The sequence below is a fragment of the Balaenoptera physalus genome (assembly GCF_965194825.1).
Source record: "Balaenoptera physalus genome assembly, chromosome: 20".
Lineage (NCBI taxonomy): Eukaryota > Metazoa > Chordata > Mammalia > Artiodactyla > Balaenopteridae > Balaenoptera > Balaenoptera physalus.
The window spans coordinates 27592190-27617979 of NC_138901.1; the positions used below are offsets into that span (position 1 = coordinate 27592190).

The 25790-nt window shown below is 39.1% G+C and overlaps 1 protein-coding gene across 1 annotated transcript in view; it reads right to left on the bottom strand.

Annotated features, from left to right (window-relative positions):
• CA10 (carbonic anhydrase 10) overlaps positions 1 to 25419 on the bottom strand; it is a 618162-nt gene extending 592743 nt beyond the window's left edge. Inside the window, exon 1 of the mRNA XM_082440881.1 lies at positions 1 to 25419. The gene's annotated coding sequence lies outside the window, so the exon portion shown is untranslated.
• Between the last annotated feature and the right edge of the window lie 371 nt (positions 25420 to 25790).

The window sequence follows — 25790 nt, forward strand, 5'->3', positions numbered from 1 at the left end:
CTCTTTGGGAGTGCTAAAGAAGAGGCGGACAGGGTGGGGGAAATCCCTGAAAAGATCTCGGATTTCTCGGCGCGCTTGTTCGGATTGCAAACTATGACGTTTGGAGATTTTGCACAAGCGCGGATGAACACACAACAGACGCAAACACACATAACCCGCAGGGATTTTTTTTTGCACTTTTTACCTTTTGGTGTTTAGAAAACATTTCGGTGTGAGGCGCGGTCTAATAACCGCATAAAGGGTGGATAAATGGAGAAGGAGAAGGGAAATGGGTACAGCAAAGTTAGTGATTCTTCCAGGCGGTGTGGCATCTGAGAGTGCGGGGTTGGAGCCAAAGTATTGCAGCGTTCCCAGGATTTTTTTTTTTTTTTTAATAGATCTTTATTGGAGTATAACTGCTTCACAGTACTGTGTTAGTTTCTGTCCAACTGCTCAGGAAGGAGTCTGGTGGGTCTTTTTGCAGAGTGGCTGTTGGGTGCGGGGTTGGGGGTCGAGGGCATGAGCTTCCTGGGCTGGGCAGACTTTGGGAGCCACAGCTGCGTAGTTCTGCTGCCTTCAGGAATTCGAAAAAAGAAACACAGGCAGTCTTGCTTACTTTTTAAGACGGAGGTGTGACTGAGCGATCTGTTCTCTGAGATGAAGGCCAAGGAATCCAGGTGGTCAGCACATTAAAAATCGAGGCCTAAATGAAGGAAGTCCAGGTTTCTTATGCAGGGAGCTTCGAGGCTTAGCAAGAAATACTCTGAGACATCAGAATATTAAAAGAATCTGAGATAGTGAGAATTAGCCATTTGGGGAAACATACTGGGGGGGGGGGGAGGGTGTCTCCATGTCTTGAAAGTCCACTGCCCAAAAGGGATTTTTGAAGGGAGAGAGAAGAAAGCAGTTTGCTAAAGATGAACAGATTCCACCCTAGGGAGCTTTTGAAACCATGGACAGTGACCTACCTTCTGCACTTGGGAGTGGAATTTGCTTGCCAGCAGGAGAGCTGTCTTTGGAAACAGAAGCACAGTGCCTGGATTTTTATACCAGGACTCATTTATTTACTAATGAATTATGTAAATATTAACTGAGTGCCGGATCTGTGTCAAGCACTGTGGCAAGACGCTGGAGTTTTATCACTAAAAATCCATAATCCTTGTTTCAAGAAGCTTATAGACCATACTTCCTTCTACATTTTTGCCTTAAAAGCCAATGTCAATAAAATAATAATTAATTTTCTTCTTTTCAGCCTGTACATTCACCTTCAGCCCTCTCAAAGAATATTTAATCTGTTCTCTGCCACTAAGTCTTTTCAATTAAAAAACAAACAGGGCTTCCCCGGTGGTGCAGTGGTTAAGAATCCGCCTGCCAATGCAGGGGACACAGGTTCAGAGCCCTGGTCCGGGAAGATACCACGTGCCATGGAACAACTAAGCCCGTGCACCACAACTACTGAGCCTGAGCTCTAGAGCCCGCAAGCCACAACTACTGAGCCCATGTGCCACAACTACTGAAGCCTGCACGCCTGGAGCCCATGCTCCGCAACAAAAGAAGCCACCACAATGAGAAGCCTGTGCACCCCAATGAAGAGCAGTCCGCACTCGCTGCAACTGGAGAAAAGCTTGTTGGGCAGCAACAAAGGCCCAACGCAGCCAAAAATAAAATTAAAAAATTTATTAAAAAAAAAAAAGAAAGAAACGGAAACATCAATTCATAAGACAGTATTTAAGTAAAAATATAACATGCATGTATCAATTGTTTGCTATGTGCCAGGTATTGCCAAAGCCCTTCCATGAATAATCTTATTGAATCATCCATATGAGAGAAATATCATTATTACTTACATTTTACAGATGATAATACAGAGGCCCAGAGTAGTTATTTGTTCACGGTCTCACAGCTACTAATTGGTAGTGTAGAGATCAGGACCAAGCATTCCAAACTCAGAGGCCATGACACACTATCTTCCTTCACACTCTATAAAATGAAATGTATCATCTCAGGGAAGTAGAGCAGAGTCTATGACTAGAAATTAATCAAAGGCAGGATGAAATGCAATGGTAGATTATGCAGTTTAGAACTTAATTACTGTGGAACTGGGAGAAAAGATCACTGGAATTAAGAGTAATCAAAGGCATTTCTTTTCTTTTTTTATGGGAGGGGCACATCACGTGGTTTGTGGGATCCTAGTTCCTAGTTCCCTGACCAGGGATTGAACCTGGGCTCTGGGCAATGAAAGTGCAGATTCCCAACCACTGGACCACCAAGGAATTCCCTCAAAGGCATTTCTAATGAAAGCATGTGAGTGCCTGCTAAGTGCCATTTCTGTTCTTGGCACTTGGGAGACAACCCTGAACTCAACAGTCCCTCAAAATTTAGTTTCCATGTTAACATTTTCTAGAAGAAAAAACCCAATATTTTCTTGAGTTATTTCTAGGCTTAACCCATGTTTTCTAAGAAATTTTTCATCTTAGTCCATAAAATAACTCAGGAAAAGCATATATTAAGTTGGAACCTTCTGTCCTCACTCTTTACTGAAGTGTTTATTTTTTTAGCTCATAAAACTAGCAAAAGAAATTTAAAGAAGACAATGAAGCTAGAAAATATTTATTCTTATCAATTTTTTTCATATTTTAATGAGCTTGTGCCCATATCTTGATAACTGCAAAGAATCTCTCTCCACTATATCTGTCTTCATCTTTTGTCTCTTTCCTACTCTACATTTCTCTACTACAAATTCAGTGCAAGTATCTTATACATACCATAGAAAGTCTTGGCTGAGCCCAAGTGTGAGAGCCAATTCCAGTTTTCCCAAAGAAAGCAAGGAATTGAAGTTCCACTCCCTAGAAAAGAGCAATATTGAAATCCTTTTGATTCTTTCTCCACCTTCTCTTTTTCTCAACCCCATAGAAAAAGGAGTGATTCATCTGATTGGTAAAATTTTTGAGAATTTGATATCCATTAGGGCACATTTCTCTGAGGCAGAGCTTCTATATTAGAAGACAAAGCAGACCCATCTCTCTTCCCCACTCCTCTCTTGGTCAACCTATATTCAGGCGAAATGGGTTCACTATTTCAGTATGTGTTTCTAGTCTCCATGCCATATATAACTCAAGAAGAATAGTGGTTGTCTGGGGACGTAGGCACGGGAGTGTAGAGGGACAGGAGAAAGAGGTTACAAAGGAGCAAAGGAAACTTTTTAAGAGTACTAGATATTATCTTAATTGTGTTGCTGGCTTATGGATATGTACATATGTCAAAAGTTGTCAAATTGTGCACTTTACACATGGGAAGTTTATGTTATGTCAGTTATATCTCAAAATTATCTATCAAAATGGATCATTAGCTTTTGCAAATAGAAGCAGAGACTATAATCAGAAATATTTAATAAACTGTGACTGGACTAGGCTTAGAGAAGCTCACTTTAATGCACTGTTGCTGTTCTATGTGAAATGTTACTGTAAAATTACTCAGACTTTGAGAAATATTAAAAATTATAGGAGTTCTTTAATTTGGAAGTTGTCATTCAAAGAAGTAGCTCTAATGTTGTACCTGTATCTTTACATGTTTTATAGGTATTGGACTATTATGTTAAAATATAACTATCCTGTTGGGAACATGTGATAAGCTCCCCTAGTATTAGGTGGGGAGATTTTCCTTGAAGTTAGTGAAAATTATCCAGTCAGTCATTCCTGGAGGGAAGCAAATCTTGGGACAAAAATGAAAACTTGGAAGATGAGCTTTAGAGTGGAGCTGAGCAAGAATACTTACTTTTCACTGAGGATGAGAGGCAAAGGAGTCTGTGCATTCAGGAGCATGTTTAATGGTGATGGCTGGATTCTGCCACTGGGATGTGGGCTATGAGATAGGCAGGGAAGAAGCCTTATAGTAAAGCAGGAACATACCCTGAGGGAAACCAGTAAGACTGGCATGGCATGTGATTCTGTAATCTGAGAGAAATCATATGTAGTAACCAGTTAAAAATTAATCTCTAAAAAAAAAAAAATTAATCTCTGAATGTTCTTCCTTTCTGTTGTCTCTTCAGATGACTATTGATAAACACTGTAACATATTGTGGGAAAATTTGTGTGCCAACACTTCGGCTACAACGATAAGGGGGATTGCAGCAGACCCAGAACTAATGTGGAGGTGGTAGCAGAAGCAAACACATGGTGATACACCAAACTGCAGAGTGCGATGGAAGTGACACAAAGGGCATACCATTGGCAGAGCAGAGAGCTATGTGGAAGAAAGAGACAGGTGAAGACTCTGGTGATGACATGGATTGTGAGCACAGATAGGTTATCCCCGCAGGGACTCTTCAGGAGTTAGTAGGTGGGAGGGAGGAACCTCAAAAGGGGGTCTACGATTCTACTATTCAGCATGAAGACTGAGGCCACCATGCAGTGTCTTAGTTTCCTGTTGCTGCTGTGATAAATTATTATAAATTTAGTGGCTTAAAACAACATAAACCTTTTGTTTTACTGGGGTATAGTTGTTCTACAATGCTTGTTAGCTGCTGTACAATGAAGTGAATCAGCTATACGTATATATATATCCCCTCCCTCTTGGACCTCCCTCCCACCCCCCACATCTCACTGATCTAGGTCACCACAGAGCACCGAGCTGAGCTCCCTGCACTATACAACAGGTTGCCACTAGCTATCTGTTTTACACATGGTGCTGTATATATGTCAATCCCAATCTCCCAATTCATCCCACTCCCCTTCCACCCACCATGTCCACACATCCATTCTGTATGTCTGCATCTCTATTCCTGCCCTGCAAATAGGTTCATGTGTACCATTTTTCTAGATTCCACATATATGCATTCATATACGATATTTGTTTTTCTCTTTCTGACTTACTTCACTCTGTATTACAGTCTCTAGGTCCATCCACATCTCTACAAATGACACAATTTCATTCCTTTTATGGCTGAGTAATATTCCATTGTATATATGTACCACATCTTTTTTAGCCATTCATCTGTCAATAGACATTTAGGTTGCTTCCATGTCCTGGCTATTTAAATAGTGCTGCAATGAACATTGGGGTGCATTGTGTCTTTTTGAATTATGGTTTTCTCAGGGTATATGCGCAGTAGTGGGATTGCTGGATCAGATGGTAATTCTAGTTTTTTAAGGAACCTCCATAATGTTCTCCATAGTGGCTGTATCAATTTACATTCCCACCAACAGTGTAGGAGGGTTCCCTTTTCTCCTCACCCTCTCCAGCATTTATTGTTTGTAGATTTTTTGATGAAGGACATTCTGACCAGTGTGCAGTGATACCTCATTATAGTTTTGATTTGCATTTCTCGAATAATTAGTGATGTTGAGCATCTTTTCATATGCCTCTTGGCCATCTGTATGTCTTCTTTGGAGAAATGTCTATTTAGGTCTTCTGCCTATTTTTTGATTAGATTGTTTAAAACAACACAGACTTTTAATCTTTCAGTTCTGGAGGTCAGAATTCTGAAATAAGTCTGAAGTGCTGCATTGTTTCTGGAGCCTCAAGGGGAGAATTCGTTCCTTGCCTTTTCCAGCTTCTAGAAGTTGTCCTCATTCTTTTGCTCATGGCTCACTTTCGGCAGTGGCTTTCCTCCAACCTCTTCTTCCATCATCATATCTCCTTTTACTCCCTAATTCCCCTTTTTCCTTATAAGGATCCTTGTGATTACATTGGGTTCCCTGTATAATCCAGGATAATCTCTCCATCTCAAAATCCTTAAATTAATCACACCTGCAGAATTCCTTTTGCCATGTAAGTTAAGATATTCACAAATTCTAGGGATTAGGGTGTGGACATCTTTCTGAAATAGGATTTCTTCTCATCCACACTGAAATTTGTAACCAACATAAGGAATTTTATTTTTTAGAGGAGATAGTGGATAATTTATTCCTATAAAATGCTATTCCTTATTTGTTATTTAAATTTTGACAGATGAATAATGACAAGGAAATGATACACACTAACTTTATGGTGTTTTGGTCAATAATTTGGGCATCAGTTTGGAAATTAGGGACACCCATACTACACTTTTCTTCTTTTCATTACAATTAATCACTCTCTCAAGTATGCAGCCTTCTGAACTCAAGATTTTACAAGTGGAAGACTTATTTACAGTGAATAAATAGCAGGCATTCTGCAAACTATTTCTGAAAAATTGAATAGGTTTATTTGTTTATTTGAATAACTTCAGTCTTTCTTACATTTGTGCCATGGATTTGATGGTAGATTTGATGGTACATTTCAAGTGCACATTAATACATTTCAGACCGGCTCTAATGCAACTCCCTTAACTTTCAGGTGAGAAGATGGAGGCTTAAGGCTTAAATGATGTGTCCAAGTTCAAATATAGACAGAAGCAGAAGCCGAGTCAGAGTCTGACTCTTGTGTTCCTAATTATTTACTTTTAAACCTGTGTTGGTTCACAAACTGGCTCCAGAGGCCAAAGAAAGAGGCGGAGCACTCCAGATTAGGAGGTGGCAATTTTAATCAGCAAGAAAATTTACAAATGAGGCTTGTATTGGGCGGTTGGCTGCAAAATGAGTAGATCTCCGTACCTGCCCACCAGAATCTTAGATGATTATATAGAGGCTTTAACTGGGTTCAGTCACATATTCAGCCCAGGTGATCTCACAAAACCTTACTCTCTCAAATCTGCATCTTTTAAAGGGCTCCCACTTTGGGAATGGTGAGTGAAACATATATTCCAAGGACAAGGAGGAGCCTTGATTGCCAGGGTCCAGCTCTCAGGTCAACTGTTGGTCACATCCTCTCAATTACCTCCTCCAAGGACCTTCCATTGCCATCATTCCTTCTGCTGTTACCAAGTAACACATTGCGGCAGCTGAAATACAGAAAGTAAATATATCATCCAAATGTATGCAACTTTGTGAAAGATGTTTTTCCCAGATTTTCTGCTTTTGGTCCAAAACACTTTCAATTCTACCTCACTGTGTGCGTGTGTGTGTGTGTGTTTGGTTTTGTGGTTTTACATTAAACAGTTTCCAGTGAAGTTTTATACCAACAAGAATCTTCTCCTTTTCTCCTTAAGCCAGCTACTGTTGCTGCTTCAAGTAGCAATTATAGATCAATATAGAGGATTTTAGTTTCATAATGATTCTCAGGTTTAAAGAAAGGCTTTAATTAGTACAACAGTCTGTTACCATCTCAGCTTATATAATTTTGGAGGTAACATTAGGTGTTAAAATAACTGGCCAAAATTTTTTTCACATTGCCTTCCTAATGATTACCATTAAAATTATAAGTATTTACCTTTTTATTTTGCTTTTGAACAACATACTCTGGTTTACTACTCAGCATTTTCTACATGCTGGATTATAGAGTCATATATCCCATTTATTTATTAAGGAAACCTACAAATAATTAATGTGGCAGACAGACCTACCCCAAATATTTGGAGGCCCAGGATAAGAGTAAATTTGATGGATCTTTCCTCCCCAAGCCCATGGCCCTCTCTTCCCGCTCTTGGCACTGTCTAAATTTGCCAGGGGCCTCATGGTGGGTCTTTCAGGCTTACATGAGATGCCTCAAGCTCAAGTGCCTCAAGCCTATGTTTTTTACGCATACATATAAATCCTTGGTCACACTCTTGATCCTAGGTATGCACTTACCAGAACTGCAGTCTACCCTCAAGGAAATAGAGCTGCCCCTTCCCTCCACCCAATAGTATTAAACATCAAATGTTTGTGTGAAATAACATTGAATAAATTAAAAACATTGAAGATGTTCAAGAGTGAGGAAGGTGTTACTGGAAGTCTCTAAAAGGAATCCCACTTACAAATCAACACAGGGGTCTCCACATCTAGTTTATTTTCTTCTCCTGCAATTGGGATTTTCAGGTTTTTATCCAGCTTTAATAAGAATTTTTATCCTGATACTGCTGTGTGGCTTTAATAAAGCAGGAGTTGATTTACCGTAGTAGGAAACCTACAAAGTTCTGGATCTACTCTCTGATTTCTGCTAAACAGAGCAACAGAGAAAACTCATTAAAACAAAATGAACTTCCTGCCAAGCAGAACAGGAGAGGTATAATATAAGTAGTCATACTCTATGACAGAGTTAACAAAAGTTGAGATCAAAAGGGGTTGTAAGACTAAAGTTTTGGGCTTCCCTGGTGGCGCAGTGGTTGAGAGTCTGCCTGCCAATGCAGGGCACACGGGTTCGAGCCCTGGTCTGGGAAGGTCCCACATGCCACGGAGCAGCTAGGCCCGTGAGCCACAATTACTGAGCCTGCGCGTCTGGAGCCTGTGCTCCGCAACAAGAGAGGCCGCGATAGTGAGAGGCCTGCACACCGCAATGAAGAGTGGCCCCCACTTGCCACAACTAGAGAAAGCCCTCGCACAGAGACGAAGACCCAACACAGCCAAAAATAAATAAATAAATAAAGTAAACAATGCGTTTAAAAAAATACATTAAAAAAAAAACTAAAGTTTTGTTACAAAAATATAAACATGCTATTGTCAGGTACTGTAAAATATTGAGGATGTGGTAAATGTCACATAAACTTATAATCAAGTGATGGTTTTCAACTCACTAGTTCAAACACTCTCTTAATGAAACTTTGAATCTTAATGAATCTTTGAAGACCTTTCTTTATGAGCTAATATTACCTTATGCTGAATTTCCCCTTGGGAGGGAGAAGGACATAAACATTATTTGTGAAAATATATTTCACTTAAATCTCTAAGTTATTATTTCTATAGGAAGAGGAATTAAATGGATATGAATCAAATCTTTAAATGGTCAACTATTTTAAAATTCTCTTCAAGTCACTAACTTCTCTCATAATAAAATAGTAATTTCTGGTGGCTGTTTCTCACTATTCTTCCCATAAAATGTGAAATAGATTGGTATCCTGCCCTCTTCACTTCAGGTTTTTTGTTACAAAATAAATGAACGAGATCTATTTTTTCCTCTTGTAAAAGTGAATTTCAGAAGGAGGTGGTAATTTTGAAGGTGTTGCCATAATAATTTTTGGATTTAGTTCAATCAATAACTACTTGAGCTAGTTTTTCATTAACTGAAGGAGTATGCTCCTTATAAGGCAGGATGTGAGTGCCACGCCCAAAGAGTTCCCTTCAGGAGTTTCCTAAAATTTTTAAGAAAATTGACCTTAATATATTTGAACTCTTAAAGAGGTGCAGGGTGACAGTGTCACAAAATCAAATGATGGAAAGCTTGGATAAGGTCCATTGGCATAAAAAAGTTGGGTCTATAATGGTTCAGAGAGTGACTTTTATCTAAACTGTTTTGCCACTGAATGCTATCACGAAGAGCATCTTCTATTACTTTCACTTGCTACCAGCTATCTACTTTTAACCAGAAGGGCGCAACCTTGAGTCAGCCTGGATATACTTTATCCCTATGGAGAAGCAATGACCAAACTTTAAATGAAGGTGACTAGAGGTAAGGGAACTTAAGAACCTCAGTCTGTTTCCCACTTTGGGGAAGACATTTCTGGCTACTCTAGTGGAAACCCAAACTAGAAAATGCAGACCCAATGAACCAAGTAGGGTCCTGTCAAGAACACAAAAACCAAGTTATTTTTCTGAGATAATTTAATGTAGAGAATTGGTTGAACAGGCATTGGACGACTAAAAAGCGAACAGAAAAGCCTATAACCCAGAGAGAGTAACTGTAGGAAGTAGATACCACCATTATGACTGGGGAGACAAAGCAAAGATGTCAGGGTTATCAGAACCTAGAAGCCTGGAGGAGGGGTTCTTGATGATCTGGCATCTGTACCTCTCAAGAGAAAGTGCTTTGCATTGATGCTGTTACCTTAGAAGCTCAGAGGAGGGGATGTAACTCAGACCTCTGAGGAGGGCATGTTGCTCAGCTGGTACTTATATCTCTGATGCAGCACAATGAAGGCTGGTTTTAGACTGTTGGAAGAAACTGGAAAGTGGACCAGCTGCTGCTTGCTGAAGCAAGAGTTTTTGCTGGGGAGACACTTGTAAAAACTGAAAGAATCAAGTCCTTTCTCCTACCTCAGGTCTTCTAATCTCCCTCTAGCACCCTCTGTTGGCAAAACCTAACAGAGACCAAAAAAAAATGTGTTTGATAAAGACCTAGCCACAGTATCACAGAATTTGGAACTAAAAATATGATAGTTTAATAATTGACACATCCACTATTCCAATAATGACAGGACTTTGATGGAGGAAAAATTATCATCTAATGTGGTAGAGCTACATCAGTTGTTATAGTCCAGGATTTTGAAATGAAGTGTTACTTTACAGCTGCTTTTCACAGTGCTTGATGATGTTGAAGCAGTACTTTTCTCTCTGATTCACCAGCAGTTCTCTTGTTTAACCCACAGCTTCATAAATATTTGACTTTCCCAAATCTGATTTTGTGTTAATCTTTCACTGCCCTATGAAACTAAGCAGGCTACCTTACAGTCTCTTCTCCTACCATTGAATTTGGCATTTCTTAGCCTTCGTTTGTCCCACCATAGTGAAAAGCCGAGCCCTCCTCATAATCATGATTGATTAATCAGTTTCCAAAATAGCCAGCAGCATCCTTGGTGCCTCTTCCATGTCCCTAGAACCTGCAAAATAACGATGTAGATGAAAAAATAAAAGATATGTCTTCTAGTCTGGAGACTTGACCCTGAGGTCATCTGAGTTAAAGAAGTAATACAGCGGACCTACAGACTTCAAGACATTTGTAGGAACTCAGAGAGAGAATGTCCAGTATAAACCATAATATTTGAACAAAGCTTGATAGCAGAAGTTGTCATCCTAAATTCAAAACTGTGCTAACCTTAGGCTCTGTGGAGAACACAGTGGATAAAGAGTCACTGAGCCATGAATCAGAAGACTGGCATTTGAATCTGAAATATACTTTTCACCAGCTATGGAATTTCAAAAGGTGTTTAAACGCTTAAAGCCACAATTTCTTTTGCAAAAACAGGATAAAAACATTTTTCATATAGAATTATTGAGATAAGTACATGGAATAGTATAAATAAAAACATTTAATATTGTACATGATTGGTACTTAATAATTATTAATCTAAATCTATATAGAATTATAATTGGAAAATGCAATATATGGTTCGTGAAACATGCAAACCAGGAATTTTAAAATATCAAATACCAGACATTTAGGATATATCGAGTTATGGTTCTCATGTATCCCATTCTTATATCCCTTCCCACCCACCCCCAGGCAATATAATCGTCTTTGTTTAGCTGGTGGTGTTTGTTTGGAGTTTAAGGAAGGTGAAGTAAAGGGGAGTAGACAATTATACAACCAGATATCTCTATTTTAAGCAAATATTTACTTGACATTAACTAACTAAATCTTTTTTCTTATTCTTATCAAGGAGTAAAAACATCAGGAAGATAAGATTTGAAGGAGAAATGAAATAGGAATCAGAAGACATAGGTTAAAATGTCATTTTAATGTCACTCTGCCATTTAGAAGTTGTGTGGGCAAGTTACTTCCCAGTCTGAGTTGTTTAGTTGTTGTTTTCATTTCATTTTTTTTCTTCTTTTTTTTTTTTTTTGACTCTGTAATAGATTTGTTTTTTACTATAATAGGTGGATTAGTATCTACCACATTGGGCTGTTTTGAGGAATAAATGAGATAATACACACAAAGTGCCTGGTATAACAGTAAGCCTTAAATATGTGGGGCCATCATTGTCAGCTCCTGAGCACTCAGTTTTTGTGGACAGATCAGTGAGATATGAATTTGAGGCCTGGCTTTGCTGCTTCCCATCTCTATAATCTTCGAATCTTGGTTAAGTCACTTAAAATCTCTAGACCTTTGTTTCTTTAGCTTTAAAAATTAAAATACTGAATCTCCTTACTTCACAGGGTTACTGGGTAGTGGAACTGATGAAAAAATCAGTGCAAAACACTTTATATATGTGTGTGTATACATATGCATGTATGTGTGTATATGTGTATATGTATGCATATTTTTGTGTGCATTGCTATATATATGTAGGCATATACATATATACATACACCCACATATACACACATAGACCTTGATTTTGAAGGTCTCTTAATATTATGTAATCTATGGTAGTCCTGGGATTGGAATTTACTGATTAATGAAAGGAAAGGGCAGCAAATTTCAGACTCTGCTGTAACAGTTGAGGGAAGCAAATGTAGCCTCTCATTTGCTACAGATAAACATTAATATCTTTATTCCATTCATTAATAATTAATTGCCCCAGGCTCTGACTCAAATATAATTGTACCTCATGAAAGCTCACAGCAGAGAAATATTGTGCAAAATGCAAAACATCAATTTTATAAGTAACAAAAATTCAATTAAGTTTAGAATAAATGTGTGAGTTCGCAACCCAAGCTTAACATACAGCCATGTAATGTAAATAGATTTGGAAAACAAAATAACAAGGGTGTGACAATTTATAAAGTGTGTGGAAAATCCAGCATTGCTTCCACACACTGACAAAAAAGGTACACATTACAGGAGAAGAAAATAATTTTTGACATTTTTATTGTGCTTTATAGCCACAGCCGTCCAATAAGTAGCCTGAATAGGAGGCTTCTCATACAGCGAGACTTGAGGAGAAATGACAAGGTAAACCTCCCAGAATTTGTCTTCCATGTGCCTTTGGTGGGGTCTGGAATTCTTCAGTGTTGGTGAAATTCTTGACTTTAGATGTGCATGAGTGAAAAATATGACCATGAACTTGGCATCAGAAAGTTTGGGACCTGGTCTGCACACTACCTTTTATTTACTATGTAACTATGAATAATGCTTCCTAACATCTCTGATCTTCAATGTATACATATGAAAATTAGGCACTAATATTATTAAGAAGGCATTAAAATAAGATCTTTTGTTAAAGTGCTTTGTATGTATGATGGAGGTTAATGAATGTTACATAAGAGGTGAAATATAATGTTAATTTGTTGATTTTTAGTATTTTTCATTGTGTGTTTTTTTTAATTCACATAAAGCAAAATTTGCATGTTCAAATAACTTTGTTCTTCAAAGGAAAAACTTCTGAAAAGGACTTTTTCAACAATTCCATCATTTTGCAAAATAGTATGACAATCCTTATTTGAAAATGATTTTAAAAACAGTCATGCCAAAACTAAAACAACTATATTACAGTTGCAACCATTTTTTTACTTCTTTTTTATTTTATTCCCTATTCAGGAATTTAGCCCAAATTAAAAATGAATTCTAGCTGTTGGAAAATTGTCATTGCAAGTGTCTCAACTTTTGACAAAATATTCCATCAAACTGTATTAGCCTATTTATAAAATGTTGTACCCACATTGGTCCATCAAAAACACATCATTAAAACATAGCCTGAATGATGCTCTTGTAGGTCAAAAAACACAGACATTATAAAACACTAATTTGATTAATTTCAGTTCATTCAGCAAGCATTAAAAACTTTTTGTATGCCAATCAAGCACAATGAAGGGTGACACAACATATATGCACACACATAGAGACACAGACAATTGCAATAAAGTACAAATGTCACTGAGGTACAAACAGAGTGGGGTGGGGTCATTTAAGCTGGGTCTTGAAGAATGAGTAAGAGTTCACCAGGTGGAAGAGATAAAGAATAGTTTTTCAGGAGGAGTGTGCAGAGGTTCAGAGATAAGACACAGATGTCATATTTAAGAAACTCTAAGTAGTTAGTGTATTGTAGTTTGGTGTGGCTGAAACATTGACTGTGGGAGGGATATGGAGGGAGATGACGCCAAAGAAGTGGCAGGAAGCCTTATACGTCAAGCTGAAGAGTTTGCCCTGCAACCATTTATTTAAAAATAGGAAATGTATCAACAGATTTTATCACTCACTTTCTTCAGTGAACTTGAACTTGCCATTAATGAATGAATCACAGGCTTTGGAAGCAATTTCTAAGACAGATATCAGAAATGTTCTGAATAGTGATAATATGAGTGGAATCCCTGTATTAGAGCACAGTAGGACTGGAAGGGACCACTCAGACCACCTCCTGCAGCTATCTATTTAATGCTAAATCTCTCTTTATAGTTGTGCTTATCAATGGTTGACCAGGCTGTGCTTGCACATCTTGAATGATGGAGGGGTAAACAGAAAGTTCCAACTCACCGACTAATCCCTAGACAACCAGCCCCCAAATGAGGTTACTTAAGTGTTTTCCAAAAGTCACTTCATTAACATAACAAAAGCCACTTTAATTGCTCTTATCACTCAGGATAATTCAAAGGGTTTTAGGAGCTCTGTGACAGAAATGAGAGGGATACCAAAGATATATTTCCTATTATACATCACAATATCAGAGCAAGAGATGTTGGGGCCTTGAACCAGGGCAAGTGTTTAGATTTAGGGTCTATTTCAAAGGTAGTATCTACAGGACTCGGTGATGGTTATAGAGATGGAAGAAATAGAGGAGCTAAGAAATTCATTACGGAACACATGCATATCAATTTTTGTAAGCAGCTGAAAGAATCAGTAGGTCCAGAAAGTTTTATTCACATGTGAACAATAATATCCTGACACATCCCATTGACAACATGGCATAACCAATGCAACACTGGACTAAGAACTCACACTTTTCTGAACTTTGTCACTTGTAATTTGACCTTGAGCATGAAATTTCTCAGTTTCCTTATATGTAAAAATTAAAGTATATGCGAGATGCTCTCTAAAAGTCCATTTACTTCACTTGTGCAAAGTCTTGAAAGATTAAACATAACCTTTGTTTGCTAATAGATATTATGAACCCTTTAGTGACAATGGGAAACTTTGCTTCATATGGGAAGTATATCCTAACTGAAAAGCGTATAGAATTCCCCATTAGGAATGTACCCAGTGAATTGAGATATCATTTAAAGCTTGCATAGAGTTCCATTTTAATGATCTGACCTAATAAAACAAAGTGAATAAATAGAAATTTGCCTTACTAATGCCTGGTTCAGAGGAAAGAGGATCAATCTAGTTATTATACACCACTATATGTTTGACAGTGTTTCGAGTTTCTTCAGTCAAAAGATTAATCTAAAAAGTCAGTAAATGTTCAGTGGGGGAAGAAATACACAATGATTGAATTACATATTATAGCTTCACTGATTGACAGAGAAAGTACTGAGATATTTGGCCTGGTAAATTGAAACTCTTTTGCATGGTAATAAAAAAAGTGGAAACCTTGATGGTGTAATCAGAGCATGTTAACACACTGTTATCATTTCCAATATGTTTCCTCCTTTTTGCAAAAAAAAACACCAAAAACTGACAGAATCTGGTTTGTTTACACAAAAGATCCTCCAGTCCAAGATCATGGCATATAAACATAAGAGCAGCAATAGCTAAAGATGGAGGGGAGGTAGAAATGGGAAACATTTGGACAAAGTGGGAGAAGAATCTAGAACAGGAGAGAGGGCAAATTTGAGCATTATACCTTCCTCTTCCAATACTGAGGGGGAAAAATTCTTCCATGAACCTTGTCAAATTCCTCTTATTAACTCTTTTACTCTTCCTGCACAGAAAAAAAAAAAAAAAATGTTTCCTTCTAAAATCAACCAAATAAATAAGAAGTGAATTTCTTTTGTGATACCTTTTTGTTATCATTTTGGTTAACGGTTCTCAAGCTGTAATGACCATAGGAATCACCTGTGGAACTTGCCGAAAATGCAGACTTCAAGACTCCAACCCTCAAAGATTCAAACTTGATATCTAAGGTGGAGCGCCCAGCTTACCTTTTTACCAAGCATCCTAGGTGATTCTGATGCAGATGGTCACAGATTGCATTTGAATATCCATCTCTTAAGAGGCAACAGCATATGTAGTCAGGTTCTTCCCCTTCATTGTATCATAGGTGCGCTGATAATATTAATTTTTCTTGTTTGGGGCATTTATCCTTGCTGAAATTAAGCACACCAAGAAAATGAAGGCATAGGTAAAAATTTTTATTCCAGCTCAGTAGCATTCAAGGTAAGAAAAATTAAATGGCAAAAGCTGATTATTTTATACTACTAAAGGTACAATCTCCAATAAAGAGATAATAATTATGAACATTTATGCACCAATTAATAAAACAGCAAATATATTTTTTAAATGTAACTTTTAAAAACAGAAAAAATTCTATAGAGTTTTAATGCAACTATAAATTGTGTAATTGAAATAGTCTAGTAGCTAATTTTATTCAGTTTCCTCTATATTTAAAGGCAACATAAACCTTTATTGATTTTAGTCAAAGCATAACAATTACTCAATTGCTTAATTAGAAGTTAATTCAGTAGTGAAAAGCAGAGCATAGAATGTGAACAAAACAAAAACAAGCTGAAAATACTACTTGAAACCAAAGCTAAAATGAAAAGCCAGTGAATGGCTAAGACTTAAAGTTAATCAATAGCATATAACAGTGATTTTAAGTGACAGTAGATTTCAGCAGACCCTATTTAGATGTATAGGGTAGTTTTTATTTATCTAAATGAACTTTTACTAGGTTTACTCTTTTCCATCAACTGTAATCATGTATATGTTTATCTATCATAAATTCATGAAGCGTTTGTGTGTGATACACTAATGGGTGGAAAGACTAGTATAACCACAAAACAGTGATTAATGAAAAATTATTTCTCTTTGCTTCCAGAGTGAGTAAGTAAGTAAAAAAGCACTATAGTCTTTGGTAACTTCCTTGCTTTCTGGTATGATGAGATATTGATGCCAAATCTGGACTCTGTACCCTGACATGGAATTAAATCTCAGAGACAGTTTTGGGTGAAGTAGAAAGGAATATCTTTATTGCTTTGCCAGGCAAAGGGAGCCACAGCAGGCTAATGCCCTCAAAGATGTGTGTCCTGACCTGGAGGGGGATAGTGAGGAGTTTTATAGTAATGGTTCAAAGAGGGTGTGATCAGCTCATGGACATTCTTCTGATTGGTTGGTGGTGAGGTAAGTGGGAGTCGGCATCATCAACCTTCTGGTTCCAACTGGTCTGGGGTCTACGTGCTTGTGGGCAGCACACAGTTAACTTCTCCCACCTGGTAGGGGTTTCAGTACCTGCAGAACAGCTCAAAGATATTGTTACGTGCATCCCTTGAGGGGGAACCAGGACCCTGCCCCCAAGGCTGCACTACTGTTTCTTGACTGCTCCTCAGTTGTCTGCACATCCCTTCCTTTCCCTAATTAGCAAATGATTGAACCTGCCCATTGGAACTCAGGGAAGATCATGGAGGCTGGATGAAGTCTATTTCCTGTAACCAAGAAATGGGGGACACAGAAAAAATTTTGTGCCCAGGAGGCCCACATGGTCCTGCTTGGCTTCAATATTACATGCTCATCTTATAAAACTCCTGTCCAAGAGCTAGAATCAACAATTTCTCAAATAACCTTGGTATTAAAACTATAATCTGTGTGGAAGTGTTGTTCATTGCTTATGGATTGGCCATTGTTTCTAGACCTTTTCAGTGGATTGAATTATGGGGGAAATATATGAGTATATATTTCATATGTACATTGATATATGTGTATATATGTACATATATGTCTTTGCACACATGTACATGCATACTAATTTTTATATATTTATATTTAAAGATAAAGCACATTATAAGTTTATACTTCCAATTGAAATGTAAGCTATTAAGTTTTAACTTAATCTCATCAATCTTACATCTATACATGTATCATTCTCTCATGTCAGAAGTCTTTGTTCCCAGTATCACTAACATAATTTCTAATTTTTTTAATTCCAAAATTCATAATAGTCTCAGAATAACAACTCCAATGCTACCTCAAAGGCATGAACTAAGACTTTTTGTTTAATTATTAATCTTACTGTCCTTGGATGCATCTTATTAGAGATATTCGGCATAATAAATGTTTTAAATTGCTCAAAATAATTATTCTATGTATGGCTATGCTACCAACTCAATATACAGCCAGGTTCCTCTGTTTCATTATGATTTCCATTTTTAGGAACTGCTTTTTAAATTTTATTTTTATTTTCTAGTTATGTTAAATATTTGATCCCAAGATCAAGCATATAAACAAGATATATTTAGCGATTTCTAGCTTTAATCTCTGTCCCCTACAACCTTTTCCTTTCCCTTAGGTTACCATTTTAATTTTTAAATATATCAATTATTTTTTTTAAATAAGCAAACCCAGCACACTTATTTGTATACTCTCTTTTTAAACACTTTCCCCATCCACCTTGCATTTTCACTTATTATCATAAAGATTCCTTTATAACAGTAAATAGATGATATACTGTATTTCTTGTACTAAGTATTATAAAGTAATTTTACACCTGTAACACAAATCGACCTAAAAATCAATAGATTAAGATAGGGACTCTGACCAAATTCTGTGCCTTCAGTATTCTGTAATTAGCAAGTGAAACTACATTTGAATGGCTACTGAAATTTTCACCAAGCAATCCAGTTCTGTCAGCTCTTTTCTGCTCGATATAAGCACATTTTCTTTTGAATAAACAAATGTTTAAAGAGCTTCATGCCAGTGTTTTGTATCTAAGATACACAAGATGTCTATTTGAGGCAGGAGATAAATGGGCCCCAGGTGAGCAGCTGGAGTTCATTCCCTGTGGACCAATACTCCAAGATGATGATAACTGGAGAATGATAGCAGAGGCTGAGCCTTACCCAGATAAAAGATAAGAGACCACATATTTCTCATTCTCAAAGTCAAGGAGACCTTCCTGACAAAACACCTCCTTGGAGGTCAAAAGGCAGGTGATGTCAAACTACCCATAGGCCTCTTCACTGGAATCCATCTTGGCTAAGAGATGTGTGTGCGCACATGGGAGGATCCTGAGATGTACCAAATACAGACTCTGAACCAGGCAAATCAAAATGATTGGCCAAAGGAAACCCAGAAGAAATGTCCCATGTAAGTGATTTAAACTACCATGAGGGTGCGACTCTCTCTCACAGTCCACCTGTATGTCTGTCCACAAATACTGTACTCTTTCTTCTAATAAATACTTTACTTGTTTCACTACTTTCCATCTTTGTGGGAATTCTTTTCCACAAAACTGAATGGCCAGGGCCTTGTCACTGACCACTGGTCTAGTGGCTAGGATTCAGTGCTCTCACTGCTGTGGTCCGACCTCAATCTCTGGCCAGGAACCGAAACCCTGCTTCAAGCCACTGCAGGCTGAGGTCACCCGAGATCATATTTGGTTCCAAAACCCGGGAATTCAAGGTATACTACAGGCTTCACCCAGTTGCGGCTTGAGGCCCCTGACTTTTGCTCCTGCTTTTTTTCTCTTGCTCTTCACTTCTTTTTCTTTTCAAGACTCACATGGCATAACCTCTGTTCACCCACTGCGTTATGGCTCCCCCCAAAATTGGGAGTGGCAGGGGTATTCTCCAGGCCATGCAGATTCAAATGACGCTTGGGTGATAGCTGACACTGTCCTTTGGGACATGGTGGAAACGTGATTTTCAACCGTGAAGGAGTCCAAGGGGTCTCTCTCTCTCTCTCTCTGTCCTGTATGGAACCCTCCACTACGCCTTTCCTTCCCACCTTACTCTCACAGCACTTCATATCTCTGTGCCCTTTTAGGGAGGGATTTTCTGGGCATAATTCCTAAACTGCATCCCAGCCACTGCCAAACTTGGTGTTGCCTGTGTCAGACAAAATCGTCAGGTGATTCCCAATTCTGTCTTAGCTGCCAGACAGATAGGGCAAAGGATTTTGAGTTCTTTTCTTGTCTAGTTTCTCACCTCACTCAATGCCCAAAATTTACTATGAGAATTTCTCCACCTCCCAGCCCTTGAGCCTTGAACCCTGTGCTGTTTTCCATAGCGCCCAACTCCAATTTCTCCAAGGATTCCTCTTTGCATCTATCAGACCCCCTTCACTCCAGGCCTTGGCAGTCTACACACTACTACAGACAGCCTATCATACTGACCACTACCCAGCAGCCTGAATTATAAACTTTGTAGATGTTCAGTCATGAGGAATACACCCCAGCATAGAAAGACTTATCATAGGACATAAACTCTATAGACAACGGATCCTTCCTAAGGAAAGTCCTGGCAACCAGTCTGCACTGGTTCAAATGTCCTCCCCGGCCACATGGGGGGACACCTTGCACAAGGTACCAAGGAAGACCAGAGATGTCTGGTCAGGAGTTGATGGGAGAGTAGAGGATGCTTGAAACCACATCAGGTTCAAAGGAGGATACCCTGAATCCCTTAGGTTAAAGCCTCCCGGTAAATGTTTCTGGGATTCTGGATTCCATTTCTAGGAGCGCTCTCTCGTTCTTGGTTGCAGGTTACCGAACATAGGATGGTCCCCCTCCAAGCCAGAAGAAACACCTCTGGAGTGTATCCTTAAGAACTAGAAAATTTTTTTTAAATAGAGGGCTAAAAAAGGAAAACATAATTTCTACTGTAGCAGTGCCTGGCCTTTGCATAAGTTGGGGAATGGAGAAAAATGGTCTTAAAATGGATCTCTCAATTATAATACCATTCTACAATTGGATCTTTATTGCCACAGGATGGGAAAGTGGACTGAGGTTCCCTATATTCAGACTTTCATAGTCTTTTACCAAAATCCCGCCCTATATGGCTCTTGTATTTCAAAATCTGGGGAACCAGAAAACTCTCCCGATGTTTTAGATTATCCCCTTCTAAGCTCTTCTGTCTCTCGGGGGGAAACTAAGCTCTCCCTACTCCTGACAGTAACCCTACTTCTCCGGAGCCACCTAATTCTCCAGAGTCACCTACTTTTCCCAGTCCCTCTGACTGATCCCAAACTCCACCTCCCTATGTGCCTCCATACCCTCCGTTACCCCAAGGAAGAGAGACTGGGCCCTCTGTGTTAACTCACAGTGGAGCTTCCTATTACCCAGGATCAGGGAAATTATGCCCTCTTAGGGAAGTGGCAAATGGCGAAGGGACAGTCATAGTACATGTACCCTTCTCTTTAACCAACTTAGCCCAATGCAAACAGAGACTGGGCCAATTTTCTGAAGACCCTAGTAAGTTTGTTGAAGGGTTTCATGCCCTAACTCTGGTCTATGATTTAGCTTAGAAGGATATTCAAGCAGTCCTATCTACTTGCTGTACTTCTGAAGAAAAACAGAGAATCTGGACAGCAGCCCAGGGGCACGCTGAGCAGTCTGCCAAAGACCAACCCAACATTATGCTATGGGTGGAGACACAGTCCCAAATCAGGAACTCCCTTGGAATTATAATTCCTGGGTGGGAATAGAAGCCAGGAAGCACATGATTCAATGTGTATTAGAAGGGATGAGAAAGTGTATCAAAAAGTCAGTTAACTATGAAAAGTTTAAAGGAGTGACCCAAGAATAAAAAGAAAATGCAGCTCTCTTTTCACGGGCAGCTTGTGGAGACTTTTAGAAAGTATACCAACATAGATCCCTCCAATTCCGAATGTTAGCCCTTTTTGGGACAACACTTTATCAGCCAGTCTGCCCCTGATATTAGGTGGGAACTCCAAAAGTTACAATTAGGCCCACAAAACCCCATGCCCCAACTCCTAGATGTGGCTTTTGGGGTATTTAATAATGGAGATCAAGCTCAGGAGGAAGAGAGAAACCAACGTGAGAAAAGGCAGACCAGGTTTCATGCAAAACTGATAGCCATTGTTGTCAGCCGTGCTTTGTAACCTCAGGACAACCCAAGGGAACCAAGAAAGTTCAACTATCCATCTGGAGGTAAGACCAACAAGTGGGAAATCTACAAATAGATGTCAACTGGTCCCTGTGGCTGAGATTGCCAGAAAGAGTCCCCTGGGCCATGCCCAGCCTGCAAGCAAACAGATCATTGGAAGAGGTACTGCCCTCAGTCCTGAAGGGGAAGGGGGGCTCCCGCTCCTGAGATGACCATGTTGGACACCTGAGGCAGCCCAGGGATTCTGTCGGCTCTCCCCCATGAGATGTCTATCTCATCAAGGAGCCCAGGGTGGTCTTTGACATGGCAGATAAAAAGATTAATCTTTTAGTTGATACGGGAGCCACTTACTCTGTCTTAATTTCTCACCCTGGACCTCTTTCCTCCAAAAGCTGTACTGTGACTTGTGTCCACAGAAAGCCTCACACACATTACTTTACTGGGCCTCTCACTTGCCAATTTGCGCAGCAGTTTATTTTGCATGCCTTTTTAGTTGTGCCTGAGTATCCTACCCCACTTATGGGGAAAGACCTTCTGAGATCCCTTGGAGCCATACTCCAGTTAGGAGGCCCCGAGCAGCCCCTTATCTTGATTCTGACTAAGACAGACCAGCCGGAAGAGCAAGGTTCTTTTCCCAGCCATATTCTACAAGCAGTGGACCCTTCAGTATGGGACAAAGGAATCCCTAGAAGGGCCATAAATGCCCAACCTGTAAGAATTAGCCTTATCTCAGAAGCTGCCTATCCTAACAAGAGACAATACCCTATAAAGTTGGAAGCGAAGAAGGGTTTACAACCCCTCTAGATAAATTCTTAAGGCATAGCATCTTGGTGCCCTGCCAGTCTCCATGGAGTACTCCTATTTTGCCAATTGTTAAGACAAATGAGGAGTATACGATGGTACAAGACCTTAGAGCAGTAAACAACACAGTGGTCCCTATACATCCCCTAGTGGCCAATCCTTATATATTAGTCCAAATCCCTGAAGACGCTAAATGGTTTACTGCAAGGATGCCTTTTTTTGCATCCCAATTCATCCCTCATCACAATATCTGTTTGCCTTTGAGTGGACTAACCCCGACTCAGGCCAAATGTAACGATATACCTGGACAGTATTGCCTCAGGGGATTCGGGACAGCCCACACTTGTTTGCTGAGGCCCTAGGAAAGGAACTAAGGGAAATACACCTAAAAGAAGGTGCTATTCTTCAGTATGTAGATGATATATTAATCTGTAGTCCCTCCATGGAGGCCTTAGATAAAAATACCATTGAAGTCCTTAATTTCCTTGAGGCCCAGAGTTACAGAGTCTCTCAGACAAATGCACAAATCTCAAAGCAACAAGTTAAATATCTGGGACATATTATAAACTCCAGAAGTAGACAGTTATCTCCAGATAGAAAACAAGCTATATTAGGCCTAAGCACTCCAAAGATGAAGAAACATCTCCTTACCTTTTTGGGCATGGCAGGATTTTGTAGAATTTGGAGTTTCATTAAAAATGGAGTCAGGAGGGCAGGGTATGTTATCATGAGTGCTCATAGAGTCATAGAAGCAAAACATTTGCCAACTAACACCTCGGCCCAAAAGGCTGAACTGATAGCTCTAACCCGAGCCTTAACCCTAGGAGAAGGAAAGATTGTAAATATATACACAGACTCAAAATATGCTTTCTTTGTTTTACATGTCCACTCAGCTATCTGGAAAGAGAGATGACTTCTAAATGCAAGAAATTCCCCTATAAAATATGGGGCTGATATTTTAAATCTCATATATGTGGCTCAAAAACCAAAACAGAGAGCAGTCATCCACTGCCACGGACACCTAAAGGGATCTTATCAAATTTCCCAAGGAAACAACAGGGCAGATCAGGAAGCAATGGAAGCAGCCTTGATGCTCATAACCAAAACGGCATTAATCTCATCCCTTACCCCTTCTAACATTACACCCAGGTACTCATCTTCTGAAAAGACCTGGGCACGAGACATAGGGAGAACTAAGGGAACAGATGCCTGGTGGCACATAGATCTGAAATTGCTCATAACTCTTTCTGACCAATAGAAAATTATTAAGGACTAGAGGATTCTCTCCATCTGGGGAGAGATGTAATGTCTACAATTGTTTTCCAAACTTTTACCAGGAAAGGGCTCCCAGAGACAATCAAAAGCTTACTCGAGCCTGTGCCCTTTGTGCCACCCATAATCCAGGAGGCAACCTCAAGCCTCCCCTCTTGTTAACCCAGTCCAGTGACATGGAACTTAGCCAGGAGAGCACTGGCAAATAGATTTCACTCAGATGCCCTCTTTCCAAGTCTTCAAGTACTTACTAGTGTTTATAGATACTTTTACTGGGTGGTAGAGGCCTTCCCCACTGGAACAGAGAAGGCAACTGAAGTGACTAAGGCACACCCAAAGGAATTATTGCTGGATCCGGGTTGCCCCATCACCTCCAGAGTGACAATGGACCTTTTTTTTTTTTTTTTTAACATCTTTATTGGAGTATAATGGCTTTACAATGGTGTGTTAGTTTCTGCTTTATAACAAAGTGAATCAGTTATACATATACTTATGTTCCCATATCTCTTCCCTCTTGCACCTCTCTCCTTCCCACCCTCCCTATCCCACCCCTCTAGGTGGTCAGAAAGCACAGAGCTGATCTCCCTGTGCTATGCGGTTGCTTCCCACTAGCTATCTATCTTATGTTTGGTAGTGTGTATATGTCCATGCCACTCTCTCACTTTGTCACATCTTACCCTTCCCCCTCCCCATATCCTCAAGTTCATTATCTAGTAGGTCTGTGTCTTTATTCCCATCTTGCCACTGGGTTCTTCATGACCTTTTTTTTTTCCCCCTTAGATTCCATATATATGTGTTAGCATACTGTATTTGTTTTTCTCTTTCTGACTTACTTCACTCTGTATGACAGACACTAACTCCATCCACTTCACTACAAATAACTACATTTCATTTCTTTTTATGGCTGAGTAATATTCCATTTTATATATATGTGCCACATCTTCTTTATTCATTCATCCGATGATGGACATTTAGGTTGCATCTATGTCCTGGCTATTGTAAATAGAGCTGAAATGAACATTTTGGTACATGACTCTTTTTGAATTATGGTTGTCTCAGGGTATATGCCCAGTAGTGGGATTGCTGGGTCGTATGGTAGTTCTATTTCTAGTTTTTTAAGGAAGCTTCATACTGTTCTCCATAGTAGCTGTATCAATTTACATTCCCACCAAGAGTGCAAGAGGGTTCCCTTTTCTCCACACTCTCTCCAGCATTTATTGTTTCTAGATTTTTTGATGATGGCCATTCTGACCGGTGTGAGATGACATCTCATTGTAGTTTTGATTTGCATTTCTCTAATGATTAATGATGTTGAGCATTATTTCATGTGTTTGTTGGCAATCTGTATATCTTCTTTGGAGAAATGTCTATTTATGTCTTCTGCCCATTTTTGGATTGGGTTGTTTGATTTTTTGTTATTGAGCTGCTTGTAAATCTTGGAGATTAATCCTTTGTCAGTTGCTTCATTTGCAAATATTTTCTCCCATTCTGATGGTTGTCTTTTGGTCTTGTTTATGGTTTCTTTTGCTGTGCAAAAGCTTTTAAGTTTCACTAGGTCCCATTTGTTTATTTTTGTTTTTATTTCCATTTCTCTAGGAGCTGGATCAAAAAGGATCTTGCTGTGATTTATGTCATACAGTGTTCTGCCTATGTTTTCCTCGAAGAGTTTGATAGTGTCTGGCCTTACATTTAGGTCGTTATTCCATTTTGAGTTTATTTTTGTGTATGGTGTTAGTGAGTGTTCTAATTTCATACTTCTACATGTACCTGTCCAGTTTTCCCAGCACCACTTATTGAAGAGGCTGTCTTTTCTCCACTGTATATGCTTGCCTCCTTTATCAAAGATAAGGTGACCATATGTGCATAGGTTTATCTCTGTATTTTCTATCCTGTTCCATTGATCTATGTTTCTGTTCTCCATTTTTCTTTCTCAAGATTGCTTTGGCTATTCGGGGTCTTTTGTGTTTCCATACAAATTGTGAAATTTTTTGTTCTAGATCTGTGAAAAATGACAGTGGTAGTTTGATAGGGATTGCATTGAATCTGTAGATTGCTTTGGGTAGTAGAGTCATTTTCACAATGTTGATTCTTCCAATC